This window comes from Geotrypetes seraphini, chromosome 8, assembly GCF_902459505.1.
Source record: "Geotrypetes seraphini chromosome 8, aGeoSer1.1, whole genome shotgun sequence".
NCBI lineage: Eukaryota > Metazoa > Chordata > Amphibia > Gymnophiona > Dermophiidae > Geotrypetes > Geotrypetes seraphini.
In genome coordinates this window covers 90,831,931-90,846,308 of record NC_047091.1, presented here as the reverse complement: position 1 = coordinate 90,846,308, position 14,378 = coordinate 90,831,931, and the positions used below count along the sequence as shown (strand labels likewise).

The 14,378-nt window shown below is 43.7% G+C and overlaps 1 protein-coding gene across 4 annotated transcripts in view; it reads right to left on the bottom strand.

The window, feature by feature from the left end:
* MELK (maternal embryonic leucine zipper kinase) overlaps positions 1-8,815 on the bottom strand; it is a 204,196-nt gene extending 195,381 nt beyond the window's left edge. For 2 of the 4 annotated variants that reach the window (XM_033956774.1, XM_033956776.1), the window contains exon 1: positions 8,513-8,815. The gene's annotated coding sequence lies outside the window, so the exon portion shown is untranslated. Of the gene's footprint in view, positions 1-8,280; positions 8,408-8,512 lie in introns of those variants that run through there. The other 2 variants (XM_033956777.1, XM_033956775.1) reach the window with 2 other exon arrangements.
* Between the last annotated feature and the right edge of the window lie 5,563 nt (positions 8,816-14,378).

Here is a 14,378-nt window from a genome sequence, read left to right as displayed (position 1 = left end):
CTTACCCGAAGCTTGCTTCACTGACGACGCCTTCGAGGATGAGGGTCGGGGCGAGGCCGAGGCCCCTGAGGACGCCGAGGCCGAGGTCAAGGCCGGGGCCGAAGCCGGGGCCGACGTCGAGGCCTTAGGCGGCGCGTCGACGGCGAACAAATCCGCCATTCTGGCCTTGCGGCGACGTAGGGCCCTGTTTTGGAAGGTAGAGCAGCGATCACACGACTCTGTCGGATGTTCGGGCCCCAGACAGACAATGCACCACCGGTGAGGGTCAGTGATGGAAAGCAACCTCTCGCACCGGCTGCACTTTTTGAATCCCGTAACAGGACGGGACATCCACGAAGAAAAAGAAGAAGGCCGGGAACGTGCCGACGTCCCCGGCCACGGCTTCCGGGAGCCCCCGGAGCCAGACGAAAACGAAATACTTTTTTTTTTTTTTTTTTTTGAAAAGAACCGAAAAGAAAAAAGCAGTACCGCGAACTAATTCGATGGAAAAATAAACTAAACGCGGCAGCTAGAAGGCAAAAACACTGGAGCTCAGATCCACAGGGCTTTCTTGCTCCGCGGAAAAATTTGAACTGAGGACCACGAGGTGGGATGCGCCCTCTAGTGGGCGAGAAGGCACGCACATGCGTGGTGCAGTGTGCAAACTTGAAACTTCTATCAAGTTTGCTTGAAAAGCTGTCCGCGCCGGGGCTCCGTAGATGACGTCACCCACATGTGAGAATATCATGCCTGCTTGTCCTGGGATAACCCCTCAATCATAGCCTCCAACATAATGTATCTGCCCTGCGGATCCCTAACCACCCTACGTACCTCACAACGGATCCCCTTACGAATAAGAATTCCCACCCCACCCCTCTTAGAAGTGCCCACCCGGGAAGCCCAAAAGGCCTGCGGGAACCTGTGATCCCCCACCAAGGATTCATGGGACTGTAGTAAATGTGTTTCCTGGACAAAGCAAACATCAGCCCTCAAACGGAGCAATTCCCTATAAAAAGCTCTTCTCTTGTTGGGGGAATTGAGACCCCTAATATTATAAGAGACCAATTTAAACGCCCCCATATTCCAAATAAAACAATGACAATGCAGACCCAACCCCAGCAGACATGTCCCCACATCCCCCCCTCTCCCCCCCTCCCCCACAGTGAGAGTCCTCAGATCTCCCACCAACATACAAAGAAGTGAACCATCCCCATGGCCCCTTACACATATCCCACAATCAAACATCAACTATCAAAAACGATGTTGTGTTCAGTTTTGGAGACCGTATCTGGCGAAAGACGTAAGAAGACTTGAGGAGGGCGACGAAAATGATAGGAGGCTTGCGCCAGAAGACGTATGAGGAGAGACTGGAAGCCCTGAATATGTATACCCTAGAGGAAAGGAGAGACAGGGGAGATATGATTCAGACGTTCAAATACTTAAAGGGTATTAACGTAGAACAAAATCTTTTCCAGAGAAAGGAAAATGGTAAAAAACCAGAGGACATAATTTGAGGTTGAGGGGTGGTAGATTCAGGGGCAATGTTAGGAAATTCTACTATACGGAGAGGGTGGTGGATGCCTGGAATGTGCTCCCGAGAGAGGTGGTGGAGAGTAAAACTGTGACTGAGTTCAAAGAAGCGTGGGATGAACACAGAAGATTTAGAATCAGAAAATAATATTAAAGATTGAACTAGGCCAGTTACTGGGCAGACTTGTATGGTCTGCGTCTATGTATGGCCGTTTGGAGGAGGATGGGCAGGGGAGGGCTTCAATGGCTGGGAGGGTGTAGATGGGCTGGAGTAAGTCTTAACAGAGATTTCGGCAGTTGGAACCCAAGCACAGAACCGGGTAAAGCTTTGGATTCTCGCCCAGAAATAGCTAAGAAGAAAAAAAAAATAAAAATTTAAATTGAATCAGGTTGGGCAGACTGGATGGACCATTCGGGTCTTTATCTGCCGTCATCTACTATGTTACTATGTAAGTTATTGAGTAGTTCTGCTTTGTCTGTGTCCGAATCTGCAAAATTACCGTCAGGTTTCTTTAGGCACCCAATACCGCTTGTGTTCTTCTTCCTGTCGCTGACATATTTAAAAAAGGATTTATCCCTTTTTTTAACCTGCCTAGCTATGTTTTCTTCCATCCGGAGTTTGGCCTCTCTGACTATCGTTTTAACTTTTCTAGATTTCGCCAGGTAGGTTTCTTTAGATTCCTGTCATTTGTAGGTAACGAAAGCTTTTTTCTTTTGCTTTATTAGTTCCGAGATCTCCGCAGAAAACTACAGTGGTCTATTTTTTCTGCGTCGTTTGCTCACGGTTTTTATGTATATGTTGGTTGCTTCTTGCAGAGTAGACTTAGTCCCTCATGCCCTGAAAATTAGTTCCTTTAAAATTTAGGACTTTAGTCGATGTATTTGACCTAGTGGACCCTTTCTTGAGGTGGAACCACACCATGTTGTGGTCGCTGGAGGCCAAGGTTTCTCCCACCGATACCTCTGTGACACTGTCTCCGTTGGTAACAGGTCCAGGTTTGCCTGATCCCTGGTGGGTTCTAATACCATCTGCTTGAGGCGTGCTCCTCGCATGGAGGCTAGTAGCTTCCTGCTGCCGCTGGTTGTAGCGGAAGGTTCGTTCCAGTCCACATCAGGCATATTGAAGTCTCCCAACAACACTGTGTTTCCACGCAATGTGATGGTCTCAATGTCTTCAATTAGTTCATCGTCTGCATCCTCCCTTTGTCTTGGTGGTCTGTATACAACACCAAGGTATAGGCATTTGTTATTGCCCCTGGCAAGGTTCACCCAGAGGGATTCTCCCTTATACTTGATGTCTGTGATTTTAGTAACTTTGATGTCTTCTCTAATGTACAGAGCTACTCCTCCTCCTGATTTGCCTTCTCTGTCGCGACGGAGTAAGTTATAGCCTGGTATGACCATATCCCATCCGTAGGACTCCGAGAACCATGTTTCTGATATCACCACTACATCGAGGTCGGCGTTCCTCATTTCCGCTTCTAGTTCCAGAATTTTATTGCCTAAGCTACGGGTATTAGCATACATAGCTGTCCATACTTTCTGTTTGTAAGGAGTGTTTTCTGTCCGAGATAGTTTGCCCCCTTTAATCCTGCCTTTGTCGCCCTTATTATTGCCTTTGTCTCCTTCAGTATTCTCCCCCACTTTATCGACTTGATTACTTACCTCCGACTCTCCTCATTCCAAGATGGAGTCTCCGTCTCCCCCTCTGCCCCCCACTTTATTGACTTGAATACTTACCCCAGATACTAAGTCTCTGTCTCTCGCTCTGGCTCCCTGTGAATTTACGCGAGATAATTTGCTTTCCTTGATCATGCCTTTGTCTCCTTTGGTATTGCCTCTGTCCCCTCTAGTATTCACACGATTACTTACCTCAGGTTCCAAGATGGAGTTACTTACCCTATCCTACCAGTGTGAGAGTGGGTCCCCTCCCCCGGCTCACCTAGTTTAAAGCCTTCCGGAGCAGGTTAGCCAGGCATCATCCCAGGACGTTCTTCCCTCTTCTGGTTAGGTGTAGACCATCTGGTCCCTGCAGTCCCTGAAGTGCCTCTCCGTGATTCAGGAAGCCAAAGTTCATCTCTTTACAACAGCCCCGTAGCCATTCATTAGTCCTCTGGATCCGTTCTTCTCTGGCTCTCCCCTTGTTTCTTTCTGGTAGGATGGAGGAGAAGACCACCTGTGCTTCCAGTTCCTTCAGCTTCTTACCTAGGGCTCTAGTTTTCTGGTATCTTCTCCAGTGAGTTCCTGGCGATATTGTTCGTCCCAACGTGGATGAGGAGCATTGGGTAGTGGTCTTGGGGCTTGGTTATTTTTCCTATGCAGGTAGTCACATCCTGGCTCCTGGTAGACAGCAGACCTCTCTTGATTGTAGATCTGGTCTGCATACCGGTCCCTCGGTTCCCCGCAGCATGAAGTCCACAATGACAACCACTCTGTGCTTCTTCAGGGGGTGCCGATTTGTTGCTTCTTGAGTTGGGGTTGTCTGCCGGGTTTCAAAATTACACTCCTAGTTGTCCTCCTGACAATCCTCCTTAGTTCTGCAGGCGGGTCTTTCTTGTAGGAGCTGAAATCTGTTGCTCAGGGTGATCTGCGGTGTCGATGTGAGATTGCTGCGTTTGCTTGAAGATAACCGAGAGGAGGACTGCCTTTTGTGTTAGCTTGCAGAGGTGACTAGTTGCCAGGTGTCATCGTCTCGAGTCTCTTCTTGTACCCCAGTTGTTACTTCCAATGCTGCATGCCTGGCTGGTTCGGGTGTCTTGAGGATGGACCTATCTTCGTACGCTTGCTTGGAGACTTGAGACAGTTCTTGGAGGACATCATCGATGAATGCCTCGCCCTCCCGGATACTTCTTAGCCGCCGCACTTCTTCCCTCAGACTCGTCAGTTCTTGCAAGATGTCTCTGTTGGGCTGTCGCTGGGTGTCCTCTTCTGTCTGCACAGAGACTGAAGTCTTCAGTTGGGGCTCCGCTTCGGTCTGTACAGAGATCTTCGTCATCCATCGGGGAGAGTCCTCCAGTCTGTTAAGAGACTGTTGCCTTCATCTGGATCTCTTCGGCAGCCGGGGCGTTGATCTTGATTGTAGTCTTGGTGCTTCTTGTCTTTCCTTCCATTCCTGGTCTTGTCTTTTCCACTTGGGCATGTACTTCGGTTGTCTGTGTATTGGTTGGATTGCCTGCTGGCTGGTTAGCTGTGTGTTAGTTAGTCTGCCTGCTGTGTGTTGATTCGTCTGCCTGCTGTGGACCTGCTGTATCTTTCTGTGTCTGTCTTTTAGCTTGTTAGTCTGCCTGCTGTGTGTTGATAATTCTGCCTGTTGTGTGTTGATTAGTCTGCTGCCCCTAGGTGTCCTTTTGTGTCTGCCTTTTAGCTTGTTAGTTCAGTTGTGCTTAGGGCCTGTGCTTCCCTCGTGGGAAGTGGTGCAGGACCAGGCAGGCAGCCCTGTGCGCCGCTCTGCCGCTGGAGAGACAGCAAGTCCTGCTTCCCACACACTCCCTGCAGGCCGAGCGCAAGCAGCAGCCATCGGAACCGGAAGCTGCTGGGAGTCCCGGCATGGCGGCACAGCCCTGATGAGAGCAAGCGGCTATGGCAACAGCAGCAGCTGATTCCGGCCTCCCGCTTTCCTCCCTCCCTTCCCCCATGGCAGCACTGGGCAGTACATCGGGGCCTCAGCTGCCTCCATCGCCGCTCCTCTGACTCCCTGCGCATTCGGGTGGGACATGGAGGAATGGGCGCCGGAGGAACTAAAATAAGGTACAAGGGAGAGGTCAGAGGGAGTACGGGGGGCCCTGCCTGCTTGCCTGCCTGCCTGCCTCTGGGTGGGGGTGAGGAGTAAAGGAGGAAGGAAATGAAGCTTAACATGGGGAGGGAAAGAGACAAAGAAATGCTGAAGGAGGAGGGAGCATAGGGACAGGGACATGGAATAATGTTGGAAAGGGAAGGAAAAAAGATAGAGATGTGATACTTAATGGAAGGGGAGGAAATGGTACACATGGATAGTGAAGAAGAGAAGAAAGATTATGCACTTTGGGGGGCCCTGACTGCCTGCTTGCTTGCCTTGGGGTGGGGGGCCCTGCCTGTCACTAGGCCTGACCTGTCCCTGCCTACCACTAGACCACTAGAAGGGGAACAGGGTACAGAGAGGGGAGGACAGAGTGCAGAGCTTGGCAGGGAGAATTTAGTTCAGAATGGTTTTTTTCTTGTTTTCCTCCTCTAAATCTAGGGTGCGTCTTATGATCAGGTATATCTCATGGAGCAAAAAGTACGGTAATTGTGCTAGGATAATAGCTTGCACCAATACCGCAAAATGTTGCTGGTGAAACAGATGTCTAATTTTCCTTAACATTCGTAAGCTGAAAAAACATTTCTTTGAAAGATGATTAACTTGACATTGACATGATAAAGAAGAGTCCAATTTTATGCCCAGAACTCTACATGAAAATTCAATTTTTTTAAAGATTCTCCAGAATTCAAAGTTACAGAGAGAGGTAACTGTTCAATTTTTGGACCAAACCATAATAATTTTGTCTTGGCTGCATTAAGGGCTCCTTTAACTAAGGTGTGCTAGCGTTTTTAGCATACGCACGGTACACTTCTAGAATAAAGCCAGCTAAATGCTGGCATTAAGATTTAGCGTGCGCAGCAATTTAGCACGTGCTATTCCACGCATTAAGGCCCTAATGCACCTTAGTAAAAGGAGCCCTAAGTTTCATTTGAACAGAGGTAGCCCACATTTGAAGTCTGGAAATACAAGAATTTATACTTAGATCAAAGTTGCTCAGTTTTGGATCTACTTCTAATAGAATAAACATATCAGAAGCGGCTAAATTGAGGTTCTTTAATGTTAAAAAAGGTGGTTCAAAAGATCAAAGTAAAGCTCTATTTAAACTGTGGAGTTCACTCACTGATGCAAATGAAAAAAATCTACAAAAGAGAGGAAAACAGTGACTGAGTTCAAAGAAGCGTGGGATGAACACAGAGGATCTAGAATCAGAAAATATTAAATATTGAACAAAGGCCAGTACTGGGCAGACTTGCACGGTCTATGTCTGCATATGGCCCGTTTGGGGGAGGATGGGCTGGAGAGGGCTTCAATGGCTGGGAGGGATTAGATGGGCTGGAGTAGGTTCTAACGGAGATTTCGGCAGTTGGAACCCAAGCACAGTACTGGGTAGAGCTTTGGATTCTTGTCCAGAAATAGCTAAGAAGAAAAAATTAAAAAAATTTAAATTGAATCAGGTTGGGTAGACTGGATGGTCTTTATCTGCCGTCATCTACTATGTTACTATGTGCTGTTGCCAGACAAAAGGAAGCAAAGAAAATTGGAAACGTCTCCCCTAAAACATGAAATCTCAGAAACATTCTGTACTCTGGAAATATGGGAATATGCAGATAGGCCTCCGTTAAGTCCAGGAAGGCTAAGAATTCCCCTGGAGCCACCGCCACAATGACTGAACAATCTCCATGCAGAACCACAGCACTTTTAGTGCTGCACTGACAGATTTCAGATCAAGAATTCGTCTCCAGTCTTCTTTCTTGTACTATGAAGTATACAGAGTATTTGCCCAAGCCCGATTCTTCGGGAGGCACTGGCTCTATGGCCCGAATATCTAAGAGTTGTCACCGTTGCCCAGAATTTGAAACTCTGGCATTCTGGCCGTATGAGTTCACAAATAGATCAGGGAGCAAGTGACAGAATTCAAGCTTCTAACTTTCTTGAATGATGTCTAGCACCCAGTGGTCCGAGCAAATCAGCTCCCAAGCCTCCCCATTATAAGCCAACAACCTCCTGCCTATCTGCGGGGGCAGGACAACTGACCAGACATCATTGGGATTTCTTGGAGGCTGCTGTAGTGCGAGAACCAGAGGATTAAGGTCACCTAGCCCTAGAGCTTCTGTAGCTCTGTCTAAACCCTTGATATGATCTCTGGGTAGAGGCTCTTCCCAAAAACTGATGGAATCGCTGACAGCCTTGAAAATTAGCTCAACCTGACCCCTCTAGGGGCTTGTGGTTGACACTAAAAACACTATTGCAGCTTTGCAAAGGAGGGGGTTACTGCTTTTAAATAAAATTGCAATTAAATAATATACACACACCACCTACAGTGCCTACTTCATAGGTGCCGAGGCCTTTTGCACAAGTACAGAGGCTAAAAATAAACTTTGCTGGTGGCTGCATTCACATTGCTTTTCCTAAGGTGAATTTGGAGTCAGCATATTATGGACATTTTTATGTTATTAGACATGGTGGTTAAGGCACGATATGCAGATACTAGAGCATCTGCTTTTTGTATCTCAGGTGTTAAATTGTTGAATGCTTTGTTGGGTCAGCTGCATTTGTGTGCCAATAGGACATGGTTTAATGAAATTATTGAAAACGCATCTCTTTGTATCTGCATTTCTGTAAGGCAACTACCGGTACTAATATGCAACAGATTAAATCAGGGGTAGAACGTTATGATGATACAGTTTGTTTGTTTTATTTTTTTCATGTATGTTATATGGAAATCATCTAGGTTTACCAGGTATATAAATTTTAAAAAATAAATGAATTTCATTGAAATTTTATTTAACATCTATAGATATGTACAGACATATAAGTTTATATTATATATGTCACCAAACACACTCCTACCAACCCCTCCCCATAAGAACAAAAAAACACAAAAGTATGTTCAATTTTTAAAATACCCCAAAATAAGTGTTTTCTCTTTTAGGAGAAATAGTTTTACTTCCTCATAACAGTGAAATACTTGAAGTGATTTAGAATATAATTACCGGAAATTTCTTTTTTTTTAAAAACACATCTGAGGTGAAGTGCTGCTACTACTTATTTCTGCAGCGCTGTATAGTAACACTTCTGAGTACGCACTTGAGCTTCCCTCTACACACGTATTCAAAGACCAAGGACCCTCCCGCGGCCTAGAATCTCTTCCTTTGCTTCCATTCTCCCCCTCTCCTCCCCGCCCGCGCCTTCCTCGTCCTCACACTCCCTGCTCCCCCGTCCTACCTTCAAGTTTGTCTCTGAAGTCGCCGGCAACAGCAATTCACACAGATTGCCTGCCACTGTCACCAACGCTTTCCTTCTCAAACATCCCGCCACCTCTGACGCGACTTCCTATTTCCGGCAGAGGCGATGAAAATGCCTCAGAGAAGGGAGGGGGGCGCCGGAGAAGAGTTCCCTGGGACTGGTTGCCGGCTATCTCAGAATCTAATTTGAAAGTAGGGTGGGCTATGTGGAGAAAGGAAAGTATGCCAAATTGGGGAAAGGTAGGTAGGAGTCGCAGAGCATCTGCGTCTCCTACGTTGTCTTTCACATTTGGGACTTAGCTGTAAAAAAAAAAAAAAAAAGACACAACCCCCCGCCCATTCCTTAAAAATCGGCTTCCCTCAGTTTTGATAGCTGTGGCTTCTGGTTTCAATTCGCCTCCAATGGATCTCAGCGCGCTCTGGCGTACTTCAGTGGCTCCCCCTTGCAAACCTGGAAGCAGATCTTTAATTTGACTGCTGTGTTTGTGATTTCAATTTAACAGTGAAGGACCTCAATACGCTCCTCTTTGCATACCCCACGAACTTTGAGGGGCTTCAATGTCTTCCCCCCCCCCCCCCCCAAGACCCCATGGATCTACTTTGATGGACCTCTGTGCCCCGCAAATATGGTTCCCTCCGTTTTAACAGCTGTAGGTTCTGATGTAAATTTAACTCTGATGGACCTCAATACGTTCCCATCGGCAGGTAGTTTCTGGAATAGAAACTGCTTCTCCAGGTCCACCGTGCTAGGGCAGCAAACTTTATTTTTGTAAGTTTACCCTAACCTCTGAGCTGCTCCTCTGCTTTGGGAAGTTTTAAAGTTTTGGCTCTTAGTCTCAGCAGAGGTTGAGGCTCCTACATTTCTGCTGGGAAAAAAAAAATGTGAGGAGCTTCCAATTAAAATGTTTTATAGCCAGTCAGCATGGAACTGAAGCAGATCTGTGACATCTTCAGGGGAAAGCGCATTGAGGTCCGTCAGGATTAAATTGGAACAATTTTACTGTCCCACTACGGAACCTGAACTCCCTCCAACTATTCCGTAAGCACCTGAAAACTTGGCTTTTCACAAAAATATAATTTTCTCTTCCCCCCTTCACACATCCCCTACCCTTTCTCTTCCCCCCTTTATTCTGCTCTTCCTATATTTAAGTTCTTGTAAACTGTGCTGAGCTCTACATCTGTGGAGAAGAGGCAGTATATAAACTTAAGGTTTAGTTTAGAAATCACAAACCACAGCAGTCTTGCTTACACTAACTCTTGACAGACCTCAATGCACTTCCCCTGGTAGACCAGTTTCTGTATCAGCCAATCAGGGCCTTCAGGCCCGCCCACTGCATCCCAAGATACATTGGGAAGAGGAAGCCCTGTCATTTGCATCAGGGGTCCTGTAGGCAGGAGGAAATGGGCTTCCCTTCTGCCCTTTTCTCATCCAAAGATACCGGGGAGATCCCAGGTGTCAGGGAGAGGGGTGTAAGGCTCCAGGCTCAGCTGATCCTGGCAGGGGGAATCCTTATCAGCTGAGCTGTCAGGAATCCCCAAAACTGGCTCAACTGATGGGGTTTCCTCTACCACAATCAGATAAGGTAGTTAGTTGGTGGATAGTCTGCAGAACTTGCTTTTGTACATTTTTCAAATGCACGTTTTTATTTTTGAAAATGCGCAAAAAAGGTAGACATACTAAGGACCAAAACTTATACCTAGCTCATTTTCAAAAATAAAAGATAGATGTTTGGCAGCTTTGAAAGTGGGCATTTTTCCTACCGGGTTTGTGGACATCTTGCAGAAAACCTCCAACCTCAGACTTAGGCACACTTTTGATTATGCCCCTCTAATGCAACACCTAATAAGAAAACATAATAATTGAACTGTTGCAAGATTTCTACACAGAAACATTCTAATTCAAATAGAATGAAATACTTTTTTCTACCTTTGTCATCTTCAGTATTTTATTTTTCCACTTTGGGCACAGTCTCTCTGTTTTTTTTCTATTTGTCATATCTTCTTTCTTCATATTCACCTTCCCTCTGCATCCTTATCTATCCTGTCCAGCATCTACCCTTTGTGTCCTTCTCTTTGTACCCGTGATCAGTATTGCCCTTTTGTGTCTCTGTCCCTATTCTCCCTCCATGCCTAGCATCATCTCTCTATTCTTTTCTGCCCACAACACACTCTAAGGCCCAGTAGATCGTAAAAGCAATGCGAGTCAATCGCGTTGCCTTTGCAATCTTGTTCTTCCTGCCTCCCTGAGCCAGGCCAGGCGCATACAAGTGCCGGACCCACAAGACTTCACCTCAGACGTCAATTCTGACATCAGAGAGGCATGCATACCAACTGTTGAAAACTGCTGCCCTAATCTTTGTAATTTTTGATGGAGTGAAAAATAAATTCACTTGGCCCCGTTCAATCATATCTCCCCTCAGCCATCTCTTTTCCAAGTTGAAGCCATAACCGCTTTAGTCTTTCATCATACGAGATGCATTCTATCCCCTTTATTATCTTGGTTGCTCTTTGAACCTTTTCCAATTCCACTATATATATATATATATTTATTTTTTTTTTAAGATATGATGACCATGGAGCGACAGAGGCATTACAATAGTCTTATTTACCATCCCTTTTCTAATAGTTCCTAGGATGTTGTTTGTGTTTCTGGCCACCACCATCACCACACATTGGACAGGTTTCAGCATATTATTTACGATGACACCTAGATTTTTTTTTTTTGCCAACAAAAAGTGCAATACAATTTATATGCAAGATCTCTCGTCAAAAGGAAGTGCTTCAATTTTGCCAGAATTCAATTGTACTGCAGCATTTGACAGTCAATCATAATATCCTTTTATTTAAATTAAGCCTGCTTGATATATCTAGTTTTCATAAAGTTTTGACCAAAGACATGTGGTTAAGATGATGATGGGGTCCTTTGAGAGACCTGGATTCATCCTCATGGAGATCCTCAAGGATCCACATTATCTCGTATTTTCTAATATCTGTATGTCTTTTTTTGACCAAGGATTCAATGCTTTGGATGTGAAATTTTATTATGCAGATATGCTTTTACTAGTGCCAGTCAGTCCGTTACATGTGGCTATGTTTGCCAATGTATCTCTAAAATTGAACACTACATAACTATACATGGAATCAGTTTAAATAAGGATAAGACCAAATTACTATGAATGGATCAAATTACTATACTGTACTTCCTTAATTCCAGATGAACTTGTAATAACGAAAATCAATGGAGCATACCTTAAAAGTACTGGGCATTATTCTAAATACCACACTTCCTTTTGAATCTCAAGCTAATCCTATAGTTCAGACCACATTTATATAATCCTATAGTTCAGACGCCAATTTTGCTGTTATTTCTTTGATGAGAAGTACTTAGCTATCTTGGTTCAGGCTTTCATTTTGTCCTACTTGAATTACTTTAATAGTCTCTACACTTCCCTTTCAGTCAAGTTGCATTCTATACTTCAACTTTTTCAGGAAACTGCTGCTAAACTTATATTTTGTTTGAAAAAATTTGATAAAGAGTTTCACTTGTTTTGATTTCTCTTCATTGGCTCCCTGTACAGGCATGCATCCTTTTTAAATTAGCCTGTATTGTGTTTAAGATGTTTAGTGGATGTACCGCAGAATACTTGCTGGGTCTCCTATTATTATTACTACTACTATTAATTATTTCTATAGCAGTACTAGATGCACACAGCGCTGCACACTGTGCACAGAGTCACAAAGAGTAAGAAAACAGTCCCCGTATACTTTTTTCTTTAAAACACAGCATTCCTCGATCTAGAGACCCATTTTAACTTTTAACTTTTTTCATCATTCTCGGGGATTAAGTACAAAAAAAATACTATCAAGTCATAGTTTTGGCCTTCCTTGCCCTTTGAGCTTCAATCATCTCCCTCTTTTCAAAAGAATTTAAAAACTTATTTAGAAGATTCTTTATCTATTTCCATATAGTGTATCATTTTCCTGCTTTTTTTCTTTTTAGTCTTTTGTTAAACACTTTGAACCACTGAATGCGAGAGTTGGTGGGATACAAGAGTTATATAACTTAACATCTGGTCTGGGCTTCCACGATGGTATTTTAAACATGTCCATACCTGATTTGAAGTCCTAACCCTTATTGCCAATCCTTTTAGCTGCTTTTTAACCATTTTCCTGCTGCTAAGAGGCAAACTTTGTACTATTTACTCTATAGAATATTTTGGATTCCGGTGAGGTTACAAAAATTAGATAATACATGCTCTAATAAATGCTGGCATGGTCAACTTGTTGAACTAGGTACATTAGATCATCTATTATTTCATTGTCCACTGATCCAGGCTTTTGGGAAATTGATACGAAACAAAATTATAACAATTCTTGGAGTTCCTATTCCATTATCATATGGGATTGTTTTATTTGATACCTCAATAATGCCTAAAAGTCTACTTGATGATCATAAAGATAAACTTCTTCTTGTAATGTCTGGAGTTGGGTTACAGTTAATTACAAGAAACTGGAAAAATTGGGATCATCTAAACTTCTCATTCTGGTGGGACACACTGTGCTATATTATCAGTATGAAAGAATGCTGGCAGAGCAGAAAGGTGAAACTCATTTATTTAAAGATATGTTCTTATCTGGAGCCCATTGGATTTGTTTGTTAGAGACCATTAGAGCTTAGGATGGCTTCATATTTATATATTATTTTGATACTCTTCATGCACAGCTGGGGAGGGGTTAGGGGTGTTTCATGAATTTGACATAGTATTAAGTGCTGTTTGTTGATTTTTCTTAAGATGTTTTGTTTTGCTGTTTGTATAAAATTAATAAACAGTTATAAAATGAAATGAACCATTTTCCTTATTTATCGTAGTCATGCTTAAATGTTGCTACAAATTTGATCATGTTATGATCACTGTTTCCCAGTGGATTCAACACGGTTACCTCTCTCTACTACAGACAACCTCCAATTGTTTTTGGTACAACACAAATGCAGCACGGTTCTTCCACTAAGCCAGACCTTGTTCTTTCATCTCTTCCACTGAACATGTGAAGTCTAGGTTACTCCTACAGTTTCTGGCTCTTTGGTTCATAAAGTCAAGTCAAAGGCTCCCTACTTCACAGCCTTCCAGTAAGAATCCAGGAGAATGTTCACACATATGTCTAACCTGATGCACTGTTTTGACATAATTCTCCAGATGCAAAACGCTGTGGGATGGTCACTTCGCCAAAACAGACCTACCAACCACAGGAATAGACCTAGGTACAACAAAAAACCAGGTTGTACAGAAGAAAAGAATGTGGAACTAGATTCTGGACTTCCAAGAGTTTAAAATTGCAAAGTTTATTGGCGTAAAAGACAAATAAAAATGTATCATAATATACTGAAAGTCAAACTCATTCCACAATATAAACACAATGACTGCACTGCAATAATGGTGACCAGAGCCTACACAGGCCATGTTTCAGCTTTATCTAGCCTTCCTCAGGGGTCCTTAATATGCATTAACAAGCATTTAAATGACAATGTAGTGTCTGGTCATCATTAATGCAGTGCAATCATTGTGTTTATATTGTTGGAATGAGTTTGACTTTCAGTATATTGTGATACATTTTTATTTGTCTTTTACACCAATAAGCTTTGCAATTTTAAACTCTTGGAAGTCCAGGATCTGGTTCCATATTTTTTCTTCTGTTCAGCACTGTTTGACATGCAACAGAATATTTGTAGTGTAATATAAGCCAGGAAGCTTTTCTACTCAAGAAATAGCTTAAAGACCATTCCAGGCAGTCATTAAGCAAAATAAACCTATAAGAAAGCAGTCACTGCAAAGTATAGATGAAGAAAC